This window comes from Ambystoma mexicanum, chromosome 4q (assembly GCF_040938575.1).
Source record: "Ambystoma mexicanum isolate Mex_15411 chromosome 4q, UKY_AmexF1_1, whole genome shotgun sequence".
Classification (NCBI taxonomy): Eukaryota; Metazoa; Chordata; class Amphibia; order Caudata; family Ambystomatidae; genus Ambystoma; species Ambystoma mexicanum.
The window spans coordinates 950,937,998-950,953,672 of NC_090928.1; positions in this window are offsets into that span (position 1 = coordinate 950,937,998).

Consider the following 15,675-nt stretch of genomic DNA (forward strand, 5'->3'; position numbering starts at 1 on the left):
CATCCACCGCAGCATAACACATCCATAGAATCAAACACCCATCAAATATCCAGAACTCAAATGTTTGTGTACTGTTTCATTTGTACAGTTTGTATGTGAAGTTTTGGCTAGGCTATGCAGTTAAGATTGTAGAGTTTGTAATAGGCTGCGTTATAAGATATCTTTGGAAGTAAATATTTTGGATTGTGGTGTATGAGTGTGTACATTTTCTTTGAGATCTAATGGTAAATAAACTGCTTTGCCACGAATGCCTTTCACTAATTTTGAGGGAGGTCATTTCGCTGTTTTTGTTGAAGGCGTATTATTGCTTGAAGTGGGTGCACTGTTTGAATTATGATGCTCTTATATACATTTTGTTGTTGCAGGGGTTTTGGTAGTGGGAGTAATTCCAAGTTATTTGTGATAGCACGTTAAGGTGTTTGGTTGTTGTTAAGTTTTGCAGTGCAGTAATTGCAAAGTATTAAGGGGCCAGTAATTTCGTATTTGTTTTCTGCTATAAGGTAGAGAGCTAATTGGAACCATTTGGAATGTTCATTGTCTTTTATTTTGTACGCTATGTGTACAGTTTTTGTGCTACTTTTATAAAAAAGTCCTGCGCCAACTCACACACATGGTTTGGTACTTCACCGGAGGTACTTTTAAACTTTAGTATTTCTTTTTTGTATGTGTTTAATAGAAGGTTGCTATTTGTGCAGTAGTTGGTAGTTTGTTGTACAGCTAATGCATTTTGTAAGTGGCTTTCACTTCCAAAATATTTTCTATGGATATGCTCTATTTCCTTTAGTAGTTGTTTGACTGTACCATGTAGAAGATTGTTATTTAAATTGACTAGTGCTAAACCTGGAATTTTAGCATAGTAGAGATTATGGACAAGATTTCTATAGTTGAATGATGTGTTGATATCATTTTGATATGATGGAATGTGCTTTTTCAAATAGGTTCTAAAATGCAGGCTAATGAATGTCCTTGTAGTCCTGTGTATTTGTGCACTGGACAGGCATCAATATTTTGGGTTTCTCAGCAAATGCAGCATGAAAAGGGGACTGTAGGGATCAGCCAATCAGATGTTGAGGTTGTGGTTTGTGTTGAAAGAGGCTGTGTGTAGTGAAGATGGTAGAGGTGGAGAAAATCAGGGTGTTGGTGGTTGGAGATATGTTTGTGCATGGTTTGGAATAGTATGCTAAATGTAGGAATGTGGCAAACAATTTTGATGTTAAAGGAGTGGAGGTGGCGTGGAGCACTGTGCCTGGTTTTAATGTGCAGGGAATTGTTCAAGTTTGTGGAGATATGGGCAGGGTAAACATTCCACATGTAGTTGTTTTGCACTGTGGTGCTTTGTATTTGGGGTATGTCAGTGCCCCTACTTTGTTGGCAAATTTGGAATATTTGGTTCAAGCAGTAATGAAAATACTTCCAAATGTAAAGGTTATTTTCTCTGGTTTAGTACCTAAGGCAATATGGGACAATAGTTTTGTTTTTTGTCCTCAGCAGGTGGAAAGAAGAAAATTTAGGGTGCGGTTTATTGAGGTAGGTCGGGCAACTTCTCATTCTCTGTTTTACAGTAATGTTGGTTCGAGGGGATTGGGTCCTCCGACGTATTCCATATCTATGACAGTAATCACCACAGCTGTGATGCTTCAGAAAATCTTTCTGCGTCCTGCGTCGATGACGTTGATACGCCGTCCTCGAGGACCTCCTCAGACGGCCGACGTCACGAGATGTTACAAGTAGGACCCACGACGCCCGTAGCCTCAGTTCTGTTTTTTCTGCAAACGTGTTCGCTTTGGAGATCTCGGTGCGCCTCGACTCTTTGGAGTTTCTGTTCTTTCAGTTCTTTGAACCTGTTCGTTTTGTGAAAGTATTATCAGGATGTCTTCCTCTTCTTCCACCCCGCGTCCGGGCTTCAAGAAGTGTGGGGACTGTGAGTCCAAGATTTCGGTGACAGACTTGCACGACGCCTGCCTCTGGTGCCTCGGTGAGGCCCACGACATGGATGATTGTGTCGACTGTCAGTCGCTTACATCCAAGGCCTTGCGGGAACGTAAGAAGAAGCTGACGGTCGGTAAAGCGTCCAAGCCCCGGAAGGCGAGGTCCACTGGGCTTTCGACGGATGATTCGAGGGATGACTCTCCGCATCGTAGTCGTAAGTCTAGGGGGTCTTGGTCCCGCCACTCCTCTGCCTCTTCGAGGTACTCCCGGAAGCACGGTCATCGGTCGCCTTCCCCATCCTCATCTGAGGACTCCGCCAGTTGGCGGGTTTCTTATCCCACCAAGCGTTCCTATCCGGAGGAATGGGCTTCCTTTGGGAAGAAAATGTTGGCGATTCTTGAATCGCAGGGCACCATTCTGTCCGCGCCTCCGAGTGGGGTCGGCCGTGACCGTACTAGAGACACCGCTCGTACGCCTTCGGGCTCGGGTGGTCGGCACGAATCGTGGGAGAGGTCCCGCTCGGACAAGGGGAATAGTTCTAGTCAAGCCCGTTCCAGGTCCCGGTCCTCGACGCGCTCGAGCCCGTGTGCACCTGTGAAGTCTTCGAAGAAGACGTTGACGCCGGTGGTGCCGAGGTCGTCGACAGACTCTCTCTCGAGGCTCCGCCTTCGAGGAAGTCGTTGCAATCGGCGCCCAGGCTGTCGAAGGACATGCTCGGGGCTCCGCCCTCGAGGCCTGTGTCGAAGCCGTCAATGCTGTCGGCGCTGCACTCGACGTCGACGCTGATTCACTCGACATCGACGCTGTTTCACTCAATGCCCTCGATGCCTTTCGAGGCTGTGGTGTCGGAGGTACCCCCCTGGCACGGGGGAACCCCCTAGAAAGGCTCTGGCCAGGGCAAAACATGTCTTTCTCCCGTATTCTTTGCCCCCTTTCCAGCCTATGGAGTATATTTCCGAGGTGGAGGAGGGTTTTGAAGATGGGTTGGTTCTGGACACGGTGCCAGATGAGATTCTTTCTGGTAATAGCCAGATTGAGGACTTGCGTCAGTCACTGCATAACGCCAGTGGTCTGGACACCTCTCCGGAGGTGGAGTTCTGTAGGCCTGAGCCTGGCACCCATGCCGAGTCATCGTACCGGCACCTTATGTCGAGGGTCGCAGACTACTAGGGGTGGTCAGCGCCCCCAGTTGATTTTGTGCAGGATGACCTTACGGATATCCTTGATCAAGGTCCACCCACTGACCCGGTACTGCCATTCCATATGGCTCTGCAAAGAAGGGTGGCAGCGGCTTGGACTGCTCCGGAGAGTCTCCCGGCAGTGGGCAAGTCTTTGCCGTGAAAATACCGTCCAGCCAGTAGTGACCCCTGATACTTGACCACGCACCCCACTCCGGAGAGTTTGGTGGTGCAGGCAGCTACGGCCCCAGCTAAGCAGGCGTCGTATCCTACCATCCCTCCTGATAGGGACGACAAGCGTTTTGATGGCTGGGCAAAGAAAGTGTTTTCTTCAGGGCGTATGGCTCTTCAGGCGGCCAACTCCATATGTGCCTTGTCACGTTTCACGCACACTCTGTGGAACTGTATTGCCTTAGCGGCTGAATATATTCCCAAAGGGGACAAACGGGATGGTTTTCTTGCTATTATTCAGGATGGAAAGGATGCCATGTGTGAGTCCGTTCAGTCGGGTTTGGACATGGCAGACTGTGTCAGCCAGTCCATGGCGGCAAGCACCGTAATACGCAGGTTTGCGTGGTTGAAGAAGTCGGGTTTTGCTCCTGATGTGCAAGCCAGGCTCCTTAACATGCCCTTTGATGGTGAACATCTTTTTGGCAGCAAGGCTGACGAGAGCCTTGAGAGGTTGCAGACCTCCAAAGCTGCAGCAAAGTCGTTGGGCAATGCAGTCCACCAACCTCCGCCTTTTCGTCCTAAGGGACAGCAATGGAGGGGAGGTTCCTTTCGTTATTACTCATCCTTTAGTAAAGCGAGAGGAGCTGCAACCGTAAGAGTGCCAGAGGTGGAAAACAAGGTACTCGAGGTGCCAAGGTCGTGCGTGCAGTTGCCTCTTTGCCCTCAGGCAACGCCGCAGCCGCTTCTGCTCAGTCATGAGGCCCATGCTTCACCGGTTGGGGGAAGACTGGCGCAGCATCTTGTAGAATGGCGTGCCATTACTTCAGATGTGTGGGTTCTGGAGATCATAGCCCACGGCTACTGTCTTCCTTTCCGGCAGAGGCCTCATGACAATCCACCAGGGAACCTCTCTTTGAAGAGTCCGGATCCGCTCCTTGCGCAGGAAATTCAATCCCTGCTGGAGAAAGGTGCCATAGAACTGGTGCCTGTAGCGGAGAGGAACAAGGGATGGTGTTCCCCTTATTTTTTGATTTCGAAGAAAGACGGGGGATTGAGACCCATCATGGACTTGCGCGGTTTGAACAAACTCCTCAGGAAGGACAAGTTCAAGATGGTTACTCTCTCTCAAGTCCTCCGGCCCCTTCAACTTCAGGACTGGTTGGTGTCTCTCGACCTCAAGGATGCTTATTTTCATGTGCCGAATCAACACAAGCACAAGAAGTACCTGAGGTTCGCGGTTGGTGACTTGCACTTTCAGCTTCGGGTCCTGCCGTTCAGATTGACCTCCGCCACAAGGGTCTTCACCAAGCTCATGGTAGTGGTGGCAGCGCATCTCAGGAAAGGGGGGATTTAAATCTACCCCTACCTGGACGATTGGTTGATCAGGGCGCGCTCTCCCGAACAAGTCCTGGATCATCTGTCCGTCACCTGCCACTCCCTCCACAAGCTGGTCTTCTCCCTCAACTTAAAGAAGTCCCACTTGACGCCAACTCAGAGGCTCCAGTACATCGGAGCAGTGCTCGACACGTCCCTGGGGCAGTGTTTTCCTCCCCAGGTGATGGCTCACCACATTCAGCAGGTGGTGCACAAGTTTCAGCATGCCCAGAGTCTCCCAGCGTTCGTGTTCTTGAGGTTGCTCGGCCTCATGGCATCCTGCATTCTTCTGGTGCCAGAGGCCAGGTTTCAGATGAGATCTCTGCAATGGGCTCTCAAGTTCCAGTGGTCTCAGTCCTCCGGCAGGATGTCGGACCCCGTTCAGGTGCCGCCCTCGGTCGGCCAGGATCTTTTGTGGTGGGCCGACGAAGGCAATCTGATGCGGGGGGCTCCATTTTGGCTACCCTGGCCAGAGGTGACGATCGTGACGGACGCATCCCTCACGGGATGGGGAGCTCATGCCAACGAGCTGACAGTCAGCGGTCGTTGGTCTCCGTCGTAGTCCAGACTCCATATCAATCTGTTGGAGCTGAGGGCCGTCAGGCTTGCCCTGAAGGCTTTTCTGCCGACTGTGCGAGGAAAGAATGTCCTGATCCTGACGGACAACACAGTGGCCATGTGCTACGTCAACAAAAAGGGTCACTTCCTCTGTGCAGGGAGGCGATGCAGCTCTGGTTCTGGGCAATCCAGCAGGAAGTTTCGATCTCAGCAGTTCATCTGGCCGGAGACGAAAACGAGATGGCGGACGCTCTGAGCAGGCAGAGCGCGATCTCTCACGAGTGGGAGTTGGCTCAGGAGATTCTCCTGGAGATCTTTGCCCTTTGGGGGACCCCTCAAGTGGATCTATTCGCTTCCAGTGTCAACCGGAAGTGCGAAAGGTTCTGCTTGCGGGAATTTCCTCCAAGAGGAGCTATAGGAGACGCATTCGTGGTGGAGTGGTCCTTCCTGCTGCTGTATGCGTTTCCTCCAGTCCCCGTCATCCCGCAAGTGCTGCGGAGGTTACGGAGGTTCGGTTCCCGAATGATCCTCATTGCTCCGGCATGGGCCCGGAGGACGTGGTACCCGGACCTTCTCGACTTGTCCATCTGCCCTCCACGTCGTCTTCCCTACCGAGACGATCTTCTCTCAAGGGAGGGGGGTTCAGGTTCAGGTTCTCCATCCAGAGGTCAGGTCCCTCAACCTTCACGCTTGGCCTCTGAAAGGTTGAGGTATAAGGATTGGGACCTCCCTGAAGACGTGTTGGAGGTGCTGCTTTCAGCCAGACGGCGGGCAACGAAGTCCCTGTACCGTTGCCGTTGGAGAAAGTTCTGCGACTGGTGCAGGGTTAAGAATGTGACATTCCTATGGTTATGCCTTTTTTGCTTTCTTGCCTGCAAGTGGGTACCATCAAAGGTTACCTGGCGACGCTGTCTATATTTAAGCGCTCGTCTGAGGAGTGTTCTTATTTTAAAATCCCTTTAATTTCTCAGTTTTTGAAAGGGCTCACTAATGTGTTCCCTCCGTCACCTTTCCAGGTGCCCGGTTGGGATCTGAACCGTGTTTTCAAGTTTCGAATGGGTACCCCATTTGAGCCTTTGCATTCTTGTCCTTTGAGACTGTTAACCCTTAAAACTGTATTTTTAGTTGCGGTCACTTCTGCTCGCAGAGTGTGAGTGAGTCACAGGCACTTTCAGTTAAGCAACCCTTCACTGTGTTTCATAAGGACAGGATTGTCCTTAGAGTTCGTCCTTCCTTTCTTCCAAAGGTGGTGTCGAAATTTCATTTAGGCCAGAAGGTTATTCTTCCAGAATTCTATCCTCCTCTGCATCCTGGTAAGGAAGAGGAGAGGCTCCATAGGCTCGATCCTAGGAGAGCTTTAAGCTTTTATATTTCACGCATGTCCCGGGTCAGAGTGGATGATCAACTCTTCATTGGTTACGCTGGAAAGCGCTTGGGACAAGCTGTGACTAAGCAGACTTTGTCTCGCTGGAATATTCTGGCAATTTCTGAATGTTACTGCTTGGCGGGTAAGGACCCACCGGTCGGCTTGCGGGCCCATTCTACCAGGGGTATGGCTGCCTCTACTGCTCTGCAGAGGGGTGTTCCTATTCGTAACATCTGTGATGCAGCCACCTGGGCTCCGGTCCATACTTTTGTACGTCACTACTCCCTCGATTCTATCTGTGGGCAGGATCTGCCATTTGGCAAGACGGTCCTTTACTCTGCAATTTGATTGGGCATTCTAAATTTGTATATTCTAAATTATTTACCCACCTCCTTACGTTGGTACTGCTTTGGGAGTCTGTTATAGATATGGAATACGTCGGAGGACCCAATCCCCTCGAAGAACAAGTTACTCTCTTACCTGGTAATGTTCTTTCAATGGGATGGTCCGATGACGTATTCCGTATCGCTCCCTCCCTCCCTGCCTTCCCCACTACAGAATTTCTTATGTGATTGCAGCTTACATTTCCGCAAGGCTTTCTGTGGTCATAATGGCAGACTATTGGTGCCACACGTTCTGGAAAAAAACTACAACTGAGGCTACGGGCGTCGTGCTTTCTACTTGTAACATCTGGTGACGTCGGCCGTCGGAGGAGGTCCTCGAGGACGGCGTATCGACGTCATCGACGCCGAAAGATTTTCCGAAGCAGCACAGCTGTGGTGATTACTGTCATAGATATGGAATACGTCGTCGGACCATCCCATCAAAAGAACGTTACCAGGTAAGAGAGTAACTTGCTCTATCATTATATTTGACCCATCCACACTTCTTTTCTATATATGCAGTGTAGTGACGTGCATTGGTTGTGGCTCCTGCATGGTAGATTATACCTACTGTTGTGAAGGTTTTCTTACCAAGTGATAGTTTATCATGTGTAAATCCAGTTAGCTTGCAGTTGTTTTTGGTACCATCCGCATTCTAACGTGAAAGCATTACTATTATGTATTTACTACGTGTTTGTATTTGTAAGGTGGCAAGACTCCCACACCGTTCATCTCGCTAGTGACTGAAAGTGGGATAGTACAAACACACGTGTGCAAATTCTAGGCCTCTGATATATAACTGTGGTCAATTCGGGTCAGGGTCCGCGTCGTGGCGGAGAGGGTTGCAGCAGGGTTTGCTCGGACATTCTCATTCGAACACATTTTGTTAGGGCTCGAGACTTGCTCCTTTCAAAAATGTTTACGTGATTTGCTGTCTGAAGAGGCGATGGGATGAAGTGACCGGTGGTGTGGCCTGACTGTCGGAGTCGCTGGGAGAGTTCGAAGTTCTCCGGAGGAACAAAATAAATCCGTAGAAATGTCGCCCGCATTGGTGAATGGTAGCAAACAATTCATATGTTTTTCAAAAATATTTGTAATGCCACTGTGGTCTGAAGGGCTATTGGTTCCCATTCTGAGTGAAGGTCAGCGCCGTTGAACTTTTGTTTTGTAGCTGATCAAACCCACACATGCTGCACAGTATAAGGTTCAATTATTTTTCGACCTTGAACCAAAGGGAGGATTCCGAAAGGAATGCATGAAGGGAGGGATGTAAGACTTTCAAATATGATAATGTTCACCATTCAAAAATTGGACAAAGGAACATGTAATTTCATTTTATGAAAATTCGTTGACCTGAATGGAGTGTCTGCGTTACGCCGATAGAATGGAAATGCTGAATATTATGTACGTTTTTACTTTGGACGATTTTATACATGAACTAGTCAAATTATCATTCGGGGACCATTATTGGTGTGTTACATTGTTTTGTTTGTTGTGTGTGGCATATTGCAACGACACGCAATTACAACTTGTGTGTGTAATTTGTTTTGTTCTGGGCACATGGGCAGTGCAGCATCGAGATGCGTGGAGTCCAGTAGTGGGTTTCCCCAGGTTCCACACATGCGTAATTCAACGCTTATATTTAATTAAAATCCCATCTGTGTTCTTCTTGGCTTTATCTTGCTCCCTGATTGCAGTGTCAGCCTCTGCATCCCATTTCGAGCTGACCATACTCTATAGCAGTATCTTCTGAAGCAAATTGAAGAGTACTTTGCACGTTGTTTTGTCTGAGTTCCCATTGTTTCACTATCATGTTTATCAATAGTTGTAACAGGGGGCCAAATTAATGGTTAAAATGATAAACTGTAAGAAAGATCGGCTACTGAGACACATTTCTGTTATCTTTTTTTAAACAGCTACATATTGGTTTTCTGCGATTGTCATGGATTCCAGATACAAACTGATGTTTTTTTTAACCGTCAACTACAGATACACGTGAATGGGTGGATCACAGTGACGCTCTTTTGGGCCGATCGGCACAGGCCCATATGCCCTTATGCTGTACCAGCGATAAGGAGTAACTTGACATCGTTTACGGTGGCCTAGCACCAAGTTCATGCCAAAGCTTTGCGTTTCAAAGTGCGTCCAATTCGCTTCTTATACCCAAAAGGAACACTGCGTGACTCACGATAAACATTTGTGGATCGAGAATGAAGAAAATAAATTACCTATTTGCTTGAATATGGCAATAGCAGATGTTATCGGAGCGTTTATTGTGAAATAAAAGTACTTAACAAATTGTACAATTTTGCTATTTCCTTTAAAAGTATGGTTTTATATTCAAAATTGGGATGCGCTGTGTTGTGAGATGTGTGTTGATATTCCGGGTTCTGTGTCAAGTAACGTTTTCACGTAGGTGATGATTGGGTGCGTTTTACTACGCTGTATAGTGGTGTCCTGGAGATAGGTGGAGAATATCACTAGGTTTGGTGATGTCAGCCTCAGGGGTGGGGCATATGAATTAGTGCCGCCAGGGTAGTCCACCTTAGGCGATGCGGCAACGGATACAATTATCACAAGATAGTTGTGCCCTGGTGCCTGATTTTGCATGTGTAAAATAGAGGAGAATTACGGTAAGGTGCATAGGAAATATTTGTACGATCAATCAACGTATGCTTAGAAGCACTAATAGTATTTCTAAGTGCACTATTCTTTTAATAGATCAATTTTTTGCTGCATTTGCGGCAGATGGTTTTCTAAGGTCTGTTTCTGTATTATTTTTAATGTCTGTATGGTGTGTTTAAAAAATAAAAGTGGTCAGTACACATAAAGTAATGGGTAATAATTTGTATATACAGAGAAGTGTAGTGTCTTCCATTAGTATCAATGTTTTCACTTATTTTGTCACGAGGAAAATTTTCTTCCAGCCATTCCAAAGTAGTAGACATTTCTGTGTAAAAAGAAATATAAATATTATTTTTACTAAACCTAATACAGAAGGTTTATAAATATATAAAATAAATGTTGTCTACTCACTAATTTGTTGCTACGTTTTGGTGTTACTACTGCGTACGTGTGCTGCTGATTTTTGCTTTGCAGTTTGTGTGAGGTAATTCTGTTGGAGGCATAATTATTTTGTTTTGGTATATTGCATTGTTGCGTATGTTATGTAATGGGAAGGTTGGTGTGTTACATATAGAGGTTCCACTTCTTATTTATTATTGAACGTAATGTATTTATGTGGTGCTTTTTGAACATGTTTGATTTTATTATTGTATGATACAATAATGTAAGATACCCCCTGAGTTTTTGCAGTGTTGATGGTGACCGCGTCCGTCCGCGGACACGCACACGGTCCACGGGTATCAAAATTACTAGCGGGGCAGGGGGTTCAGTATTTTCTATGTTATATGTATGTAAGCTAAGGGAGTCTTAGTAAACATTTATAACATTTCCATTATCTATATCTATATTCAGTGAAAAAAACTTTGTTAAAGGGACGTTATGGTTAAGTTGCGCTACTAGAAAACCTATGAAATTCAGTGAAAAAAACTTTGTTAATGGGATGTTATGGTTCCACATAAAACCGAAAACCCCCTGAAATTCGCCAGTTATGGTAAGCTAAGCAACCATAACTCGCGCCACCACCGTGCACTACTAAGACTAACACCCAGGGCATCAAAGATGACATCACACATGTCATTGAAGACATCACTGATGACATCACATGTGCATTTACTTTTCATGAAAAGTCTGTACAAGGGATTCTTATAGTAATGTTGGTAAAGTGTGAAGGATTATTGGAATAAATATCATGAGGTAGGTAGTGCATTAAGTAATGGATTGATATGAATACTATTCTATTATCAGGTTCTTTCCAGTATACTAAGGTACTCATGTAGAAACATAGGCATTGTGTGCAACATACATGATGGATGTGAAATATTATTAATCTTACCATGTTGAATAGTAAAATGATAAATGCTTTTTATTACAGTTTTGCCTACTGTGCAACATTTAATAACTAGCTAATAAAACCCACTTACTACATAATTGCATTATTCGAAACAAAACACAAACAGACAACAACACATACAAATATGAGCATATACAGGGAAAATGAAGTAAACAAAAAAACAGCAGTATTACCAGACAATCTTCATACCCTAACTGATTATCTTCATGCACAGAAATGATTGCTCCGCTTCAAAGGTACTACTTTCCTATGTATATTTATCACATAATGTGAATGGACACGAAGGAAAGTATTATGAGTACAATGTATACACCTATGAGCATATCTAGTGAAAGTACAGTAATAAACAAAAACAGCAGAACTATAAGAAAGTGTTAATAACCTTACTGATCATCTTCATACATAGAAGGCATTGCTGTCTTCCAAGTCTGTTTTCCCCTATGTATATGTTTCATATGCTGTGAGTGAACCCCAAGTGAATTACTGTAAGAACATATTTGAAGTATAAGTCTACAAATATAGTACTTTTTGAATTTTTTGTTCCTGACTGTTACTGGCCTAGAAATGTCAGTAAAGGAAAAAAGAGGGAGCCAGACGTGATGTCATCAGTGACATTTGTGATGTCATCTTTGATGTCCTGGGTGTTAGTCTCGCACGCTCCGAGAAGTAGCTCGCAAGTAGCTGTTTTGCATTCTGCCAGGAGACTCCGGGCTACATGCTACGAGCTACGTGAGGAGAGGATCTCCTACGACGCCTATCCCGCCCCTAATCACTCTCAACAATGTAAAGGAACATTTGTGGACACTCTAAATTATTTATTCTTGGTTAATGAGAATTATAGTCTTTAATTTTATACTTTACTTCTTTTTAGTGATCTGAAGCCACGCCCCCTTTACTCAGCGTCAATAAAACAGGCCGGCCGCGCGCTCCTGCCCGCGCGCTCTGAGAAGTAGCTCAGAAGTAGCTGTTCTGCTGTTCAGCTGCGTCAGATGTGGCACAGTGGCCTGAGAGGCTTTCTTTTTGTTTTGCCCTTTCTCTGCCCGTATGCGCTGAGTCCAAGAATCCTAGGTTTGTTGACGCATCTCCACACTTAGAAGTCTGAGGTAAGATTAAGTCTAAGGCATAGAGTTGTGAAGTCTGCTCATCGATACATGCGTTAAGTTACGCTCATAGGTTGTGTTGTGTAATGCATACTTGCTGTGTCTAGCTATCCTCACTTATATGCACTCGTCAAGCTGGGTGGTTAATTACAGCTTGGGCAGATACTGAGTCAAGCTGTATAAGGCTCCTCTGGTGTTAGTGTTAAATACATCTGCATAAAGGCACAAGCGAAGAACGTAGTGAAAATCCTGTTGGGCTCACGTCCCTTTTGTTAGCCTTAATGTCTGTTTACAGAGGGAAAATAATTCAGAAAGCTAAGTTTGTTCCTAAAATCCTGACACGTCCTACAAGTATGGCATTGGCCGTAGCGACAGCATTGCCTGGCGGTCGGACACAGATGACGATTTAATTAAAAGTGCACAGCCGAGTACAAATGTCTGTGGTAGCGCTTCAGATGTGTGTAATACTGTTTTTCCTATTTCCTCTCAAAGCCTGTACGAAGGGGATAGTACCTTGGTTCCTGATAATATGTTACCATTTGACCTAAATTCAAGCTTGTTGTTTGATAATACGCCCGCTATTTTTAGTACAGCGGATCAATCCTTAATGGGAACCACTCAACATCTAGAAACCATCACAGAGGGTGAGGTCAATCAATGTTCTAATAATGTTAAAGTAAATATAGAAAATGAACATGCAAGTGTGAATGGGTTCATGTTTATCGAGCTCAAGAAGCAGTCTAGACTGCTGAATGAAATTGTACTGGCATTAAGAGCCTTACCAGAACTGTGCTCTAGTATAATGAATGAGTGGGAAGAAAAATTTAATAAAAAAACACTAAATTCGGATTTGGTGCATCAAAACATTTGTGGTGGTGTCCTAACAGCAAGTACTTAGGAGGCTAGAGGTGTACCTATACTTATTTCTGACAACACAATACTGGGCCAGGCTGTTAGAAGCGCACCTATACTTATTTCTGATAACACAATTCTGGCCCAGGAAGAAGTATATGCACAACAGTCCAATGTAATTACACTATCAGATGGTAAGGAAGATAGTGAGAAGGGACGAAATATGTTGAATGAGCCTGTGTTAACAAAAATATCTAAAAAACAAGCGAAGAAAGCAAAAAAGAAAAAAATGTTTCTCAGCCTAAGGGTTTAAACAAGAGTTTGCGTAAGTTTATGAGAAATATAGACCTACGAACTTCTTGTGATGACCTTTGTAACGATAAAGAAGTTCCCTATGAGTCACGTGCGAATACAATGCCTAGTGCTGCAAGAAAGAATTACATATCACGTGAAGGAACAGCTGAAATAGGAAACAAATCTGAGAAAGATTATACTGAGGGAGCCAATATACTATCAGATGCTCTTAAACATAAACAGGTGACAGACAGGATTGATAAAAATCTTAGGCATATGGAAAGAGGCGTGGCCGACATCTTTGATATGTTTAAAAATCCAGAAATGCAGTCACGCCCCAATACACCGTCCTCAACTGGTCTCATGTCACCTTGTGTACCCCCTCACCTGATGAATGATAATGTGGTTTGTGTTGATGATCTGCAGTCATATGATGACTCTGGTCCTGTAGTTAGTGAAATCCTGAATATACGAGCCAGAACTGGTACTCATATTCCTAGGGTTGAGCATGTCACGGTAAATGAAGCCAAGGTGGTTGGATGTGTGACCCCTCTGAACGGTTTTACAGAGCAAGATGTTTGCAGTATGGTTGAAAACATTTTAAAAAAACAGAGACTGAGTGAAAACATGGTTGTTTTGTCGAAAGTTACTAAAAATATCCTGCATGAAGATAAATTGAGTGAAACCTTGGTTCAACCAGCAGGCGGGTCATTGAATGCAGATTCTCGACCCATAAATGAAGAACGTGTGCAGACCCAGAAGGGCCTTACAGGGCAAGATGTTTGTTGCTTGATCGAAAACATCTTAAAAAAACAGAAGCTGAGTGAAAACATGGCTGCCTTGCCGAAAGTTACTAAAAAAATCCTGCATGATGATAATCTGACTGACACCTTGGATCAATCATCATGCGGGTCCCGAAATGTAGACTCTAGACCTATAAATGAAGAACGTGGGCAGACCTGTAAGCCAGAAACAGAAGCAGTTACAAATGGTGCAGGTCATGGCCTTGACGGGGTCTCAGAACATACTCTGGGAACTATGGTTGATAATATCCTAAAAAAGAAATTTGCCACAAGTTGTAATGGTTATGCTCTGATTCAACCCAACGAAAACACATCGTCAAGGGACTTTGTAGACACTATTATATGACGGATGGGCTATTTGAACCTCCATGCAGAATGCCCATCGTTAACAATGGTCCCGTGCCAACGGGGCATAGTCTGCAGAATGATCCGCCACTTGGGCATTTAAGGCCACCGGCTTTTCCAGATGAGCATAGTTTAATTATGTACTATGTACTTGAGGAAGGCAGTCCTAGTTCCTTGAATAGACCATATATATTGAATTTATTTAATGAAATCCCTGAACTTTGCCTGATAACTTCGGCGGATATACTACTTGTGGACTTCATTCATAATCTGAGATATGATTATGTACAGCTGATCATCAAATCTCCCCTGATTAGAGCACTTCTCTTGAAGGAGGTGGGCTTGCTACAGAGGAGGGGCTTTGATATTATACCCTACAATAATACATTCAATCATAAGCCTCCACAGACAAAAAAAGATGTACAATGGAACCTCTGAGACTAGAACATCTGAAATCCCACCTGCACGAAATGAAGGGATTGAGGTTATCAATGAAGCAAAGTCCTGTCTAAAGGATATGCAAGAGTGGCGCTGGCTTGCACTTTCCCTACGAGAATCTATTGCAGAATTGAAATCTGTTCCCAAACCACTTTAGCGCAAGGTCTTACTTTCAACTTGTGTCATGGAATACAAGAGGTTATAAACATCTTTTGCTAGACACTGAAATAAGTGTGAAACTTAGTAAATATGACTTTGTGCTGTTGCAAGAAACTTGGGTCACCTCTGGCTTGTACATCGATGGTTTTAATACCCTAGGTCTAGCTGCAAAAAAAAAAGATAGAGGCAGACCTAGCGGTGGTTTGTTTTTGGCATATAGAATTGATGTGTGCATCAAACTATTGGACTGCTCTTTTGTGCTGGATTGTGCTATAAGAGCAAGTTTTCAACTGACAACAGATGTTGGAATTGTTCATATTTTGATGTTCAATGTATATTGGAATACATGCAATGAGAATAGATGCGATTTACAGGAGTTCTTTGTCTATTTAAATGAAGAGATCTGCAATTGGCTTGACTCATACCCACAAGGTTTCATTTTACTTGTGGGTGATCTGAATGCGGATTGTTCACTTACAAAAGCTGCACAGTATCAAAAACGTGCTTTTTCGCCCAATTTGGATAGTAAAAAAACTAGAGGTCGTCAATGGCTGGACTTTGGAAAGAGTTGGGGTTTGGAGCCGGTCTATAACATTTTGCCAACTTGGGCTGCTTGTGGATCATGTTCCATACTAGATTATATATTTGTGACCACCCATGAAAAATTGTATTGTAAAAAGTCATAGAAAATTGTAATAGCGATCATGCAATGTTAAGTTTGGAACTCCCATGGAGTAAGGATAATAATT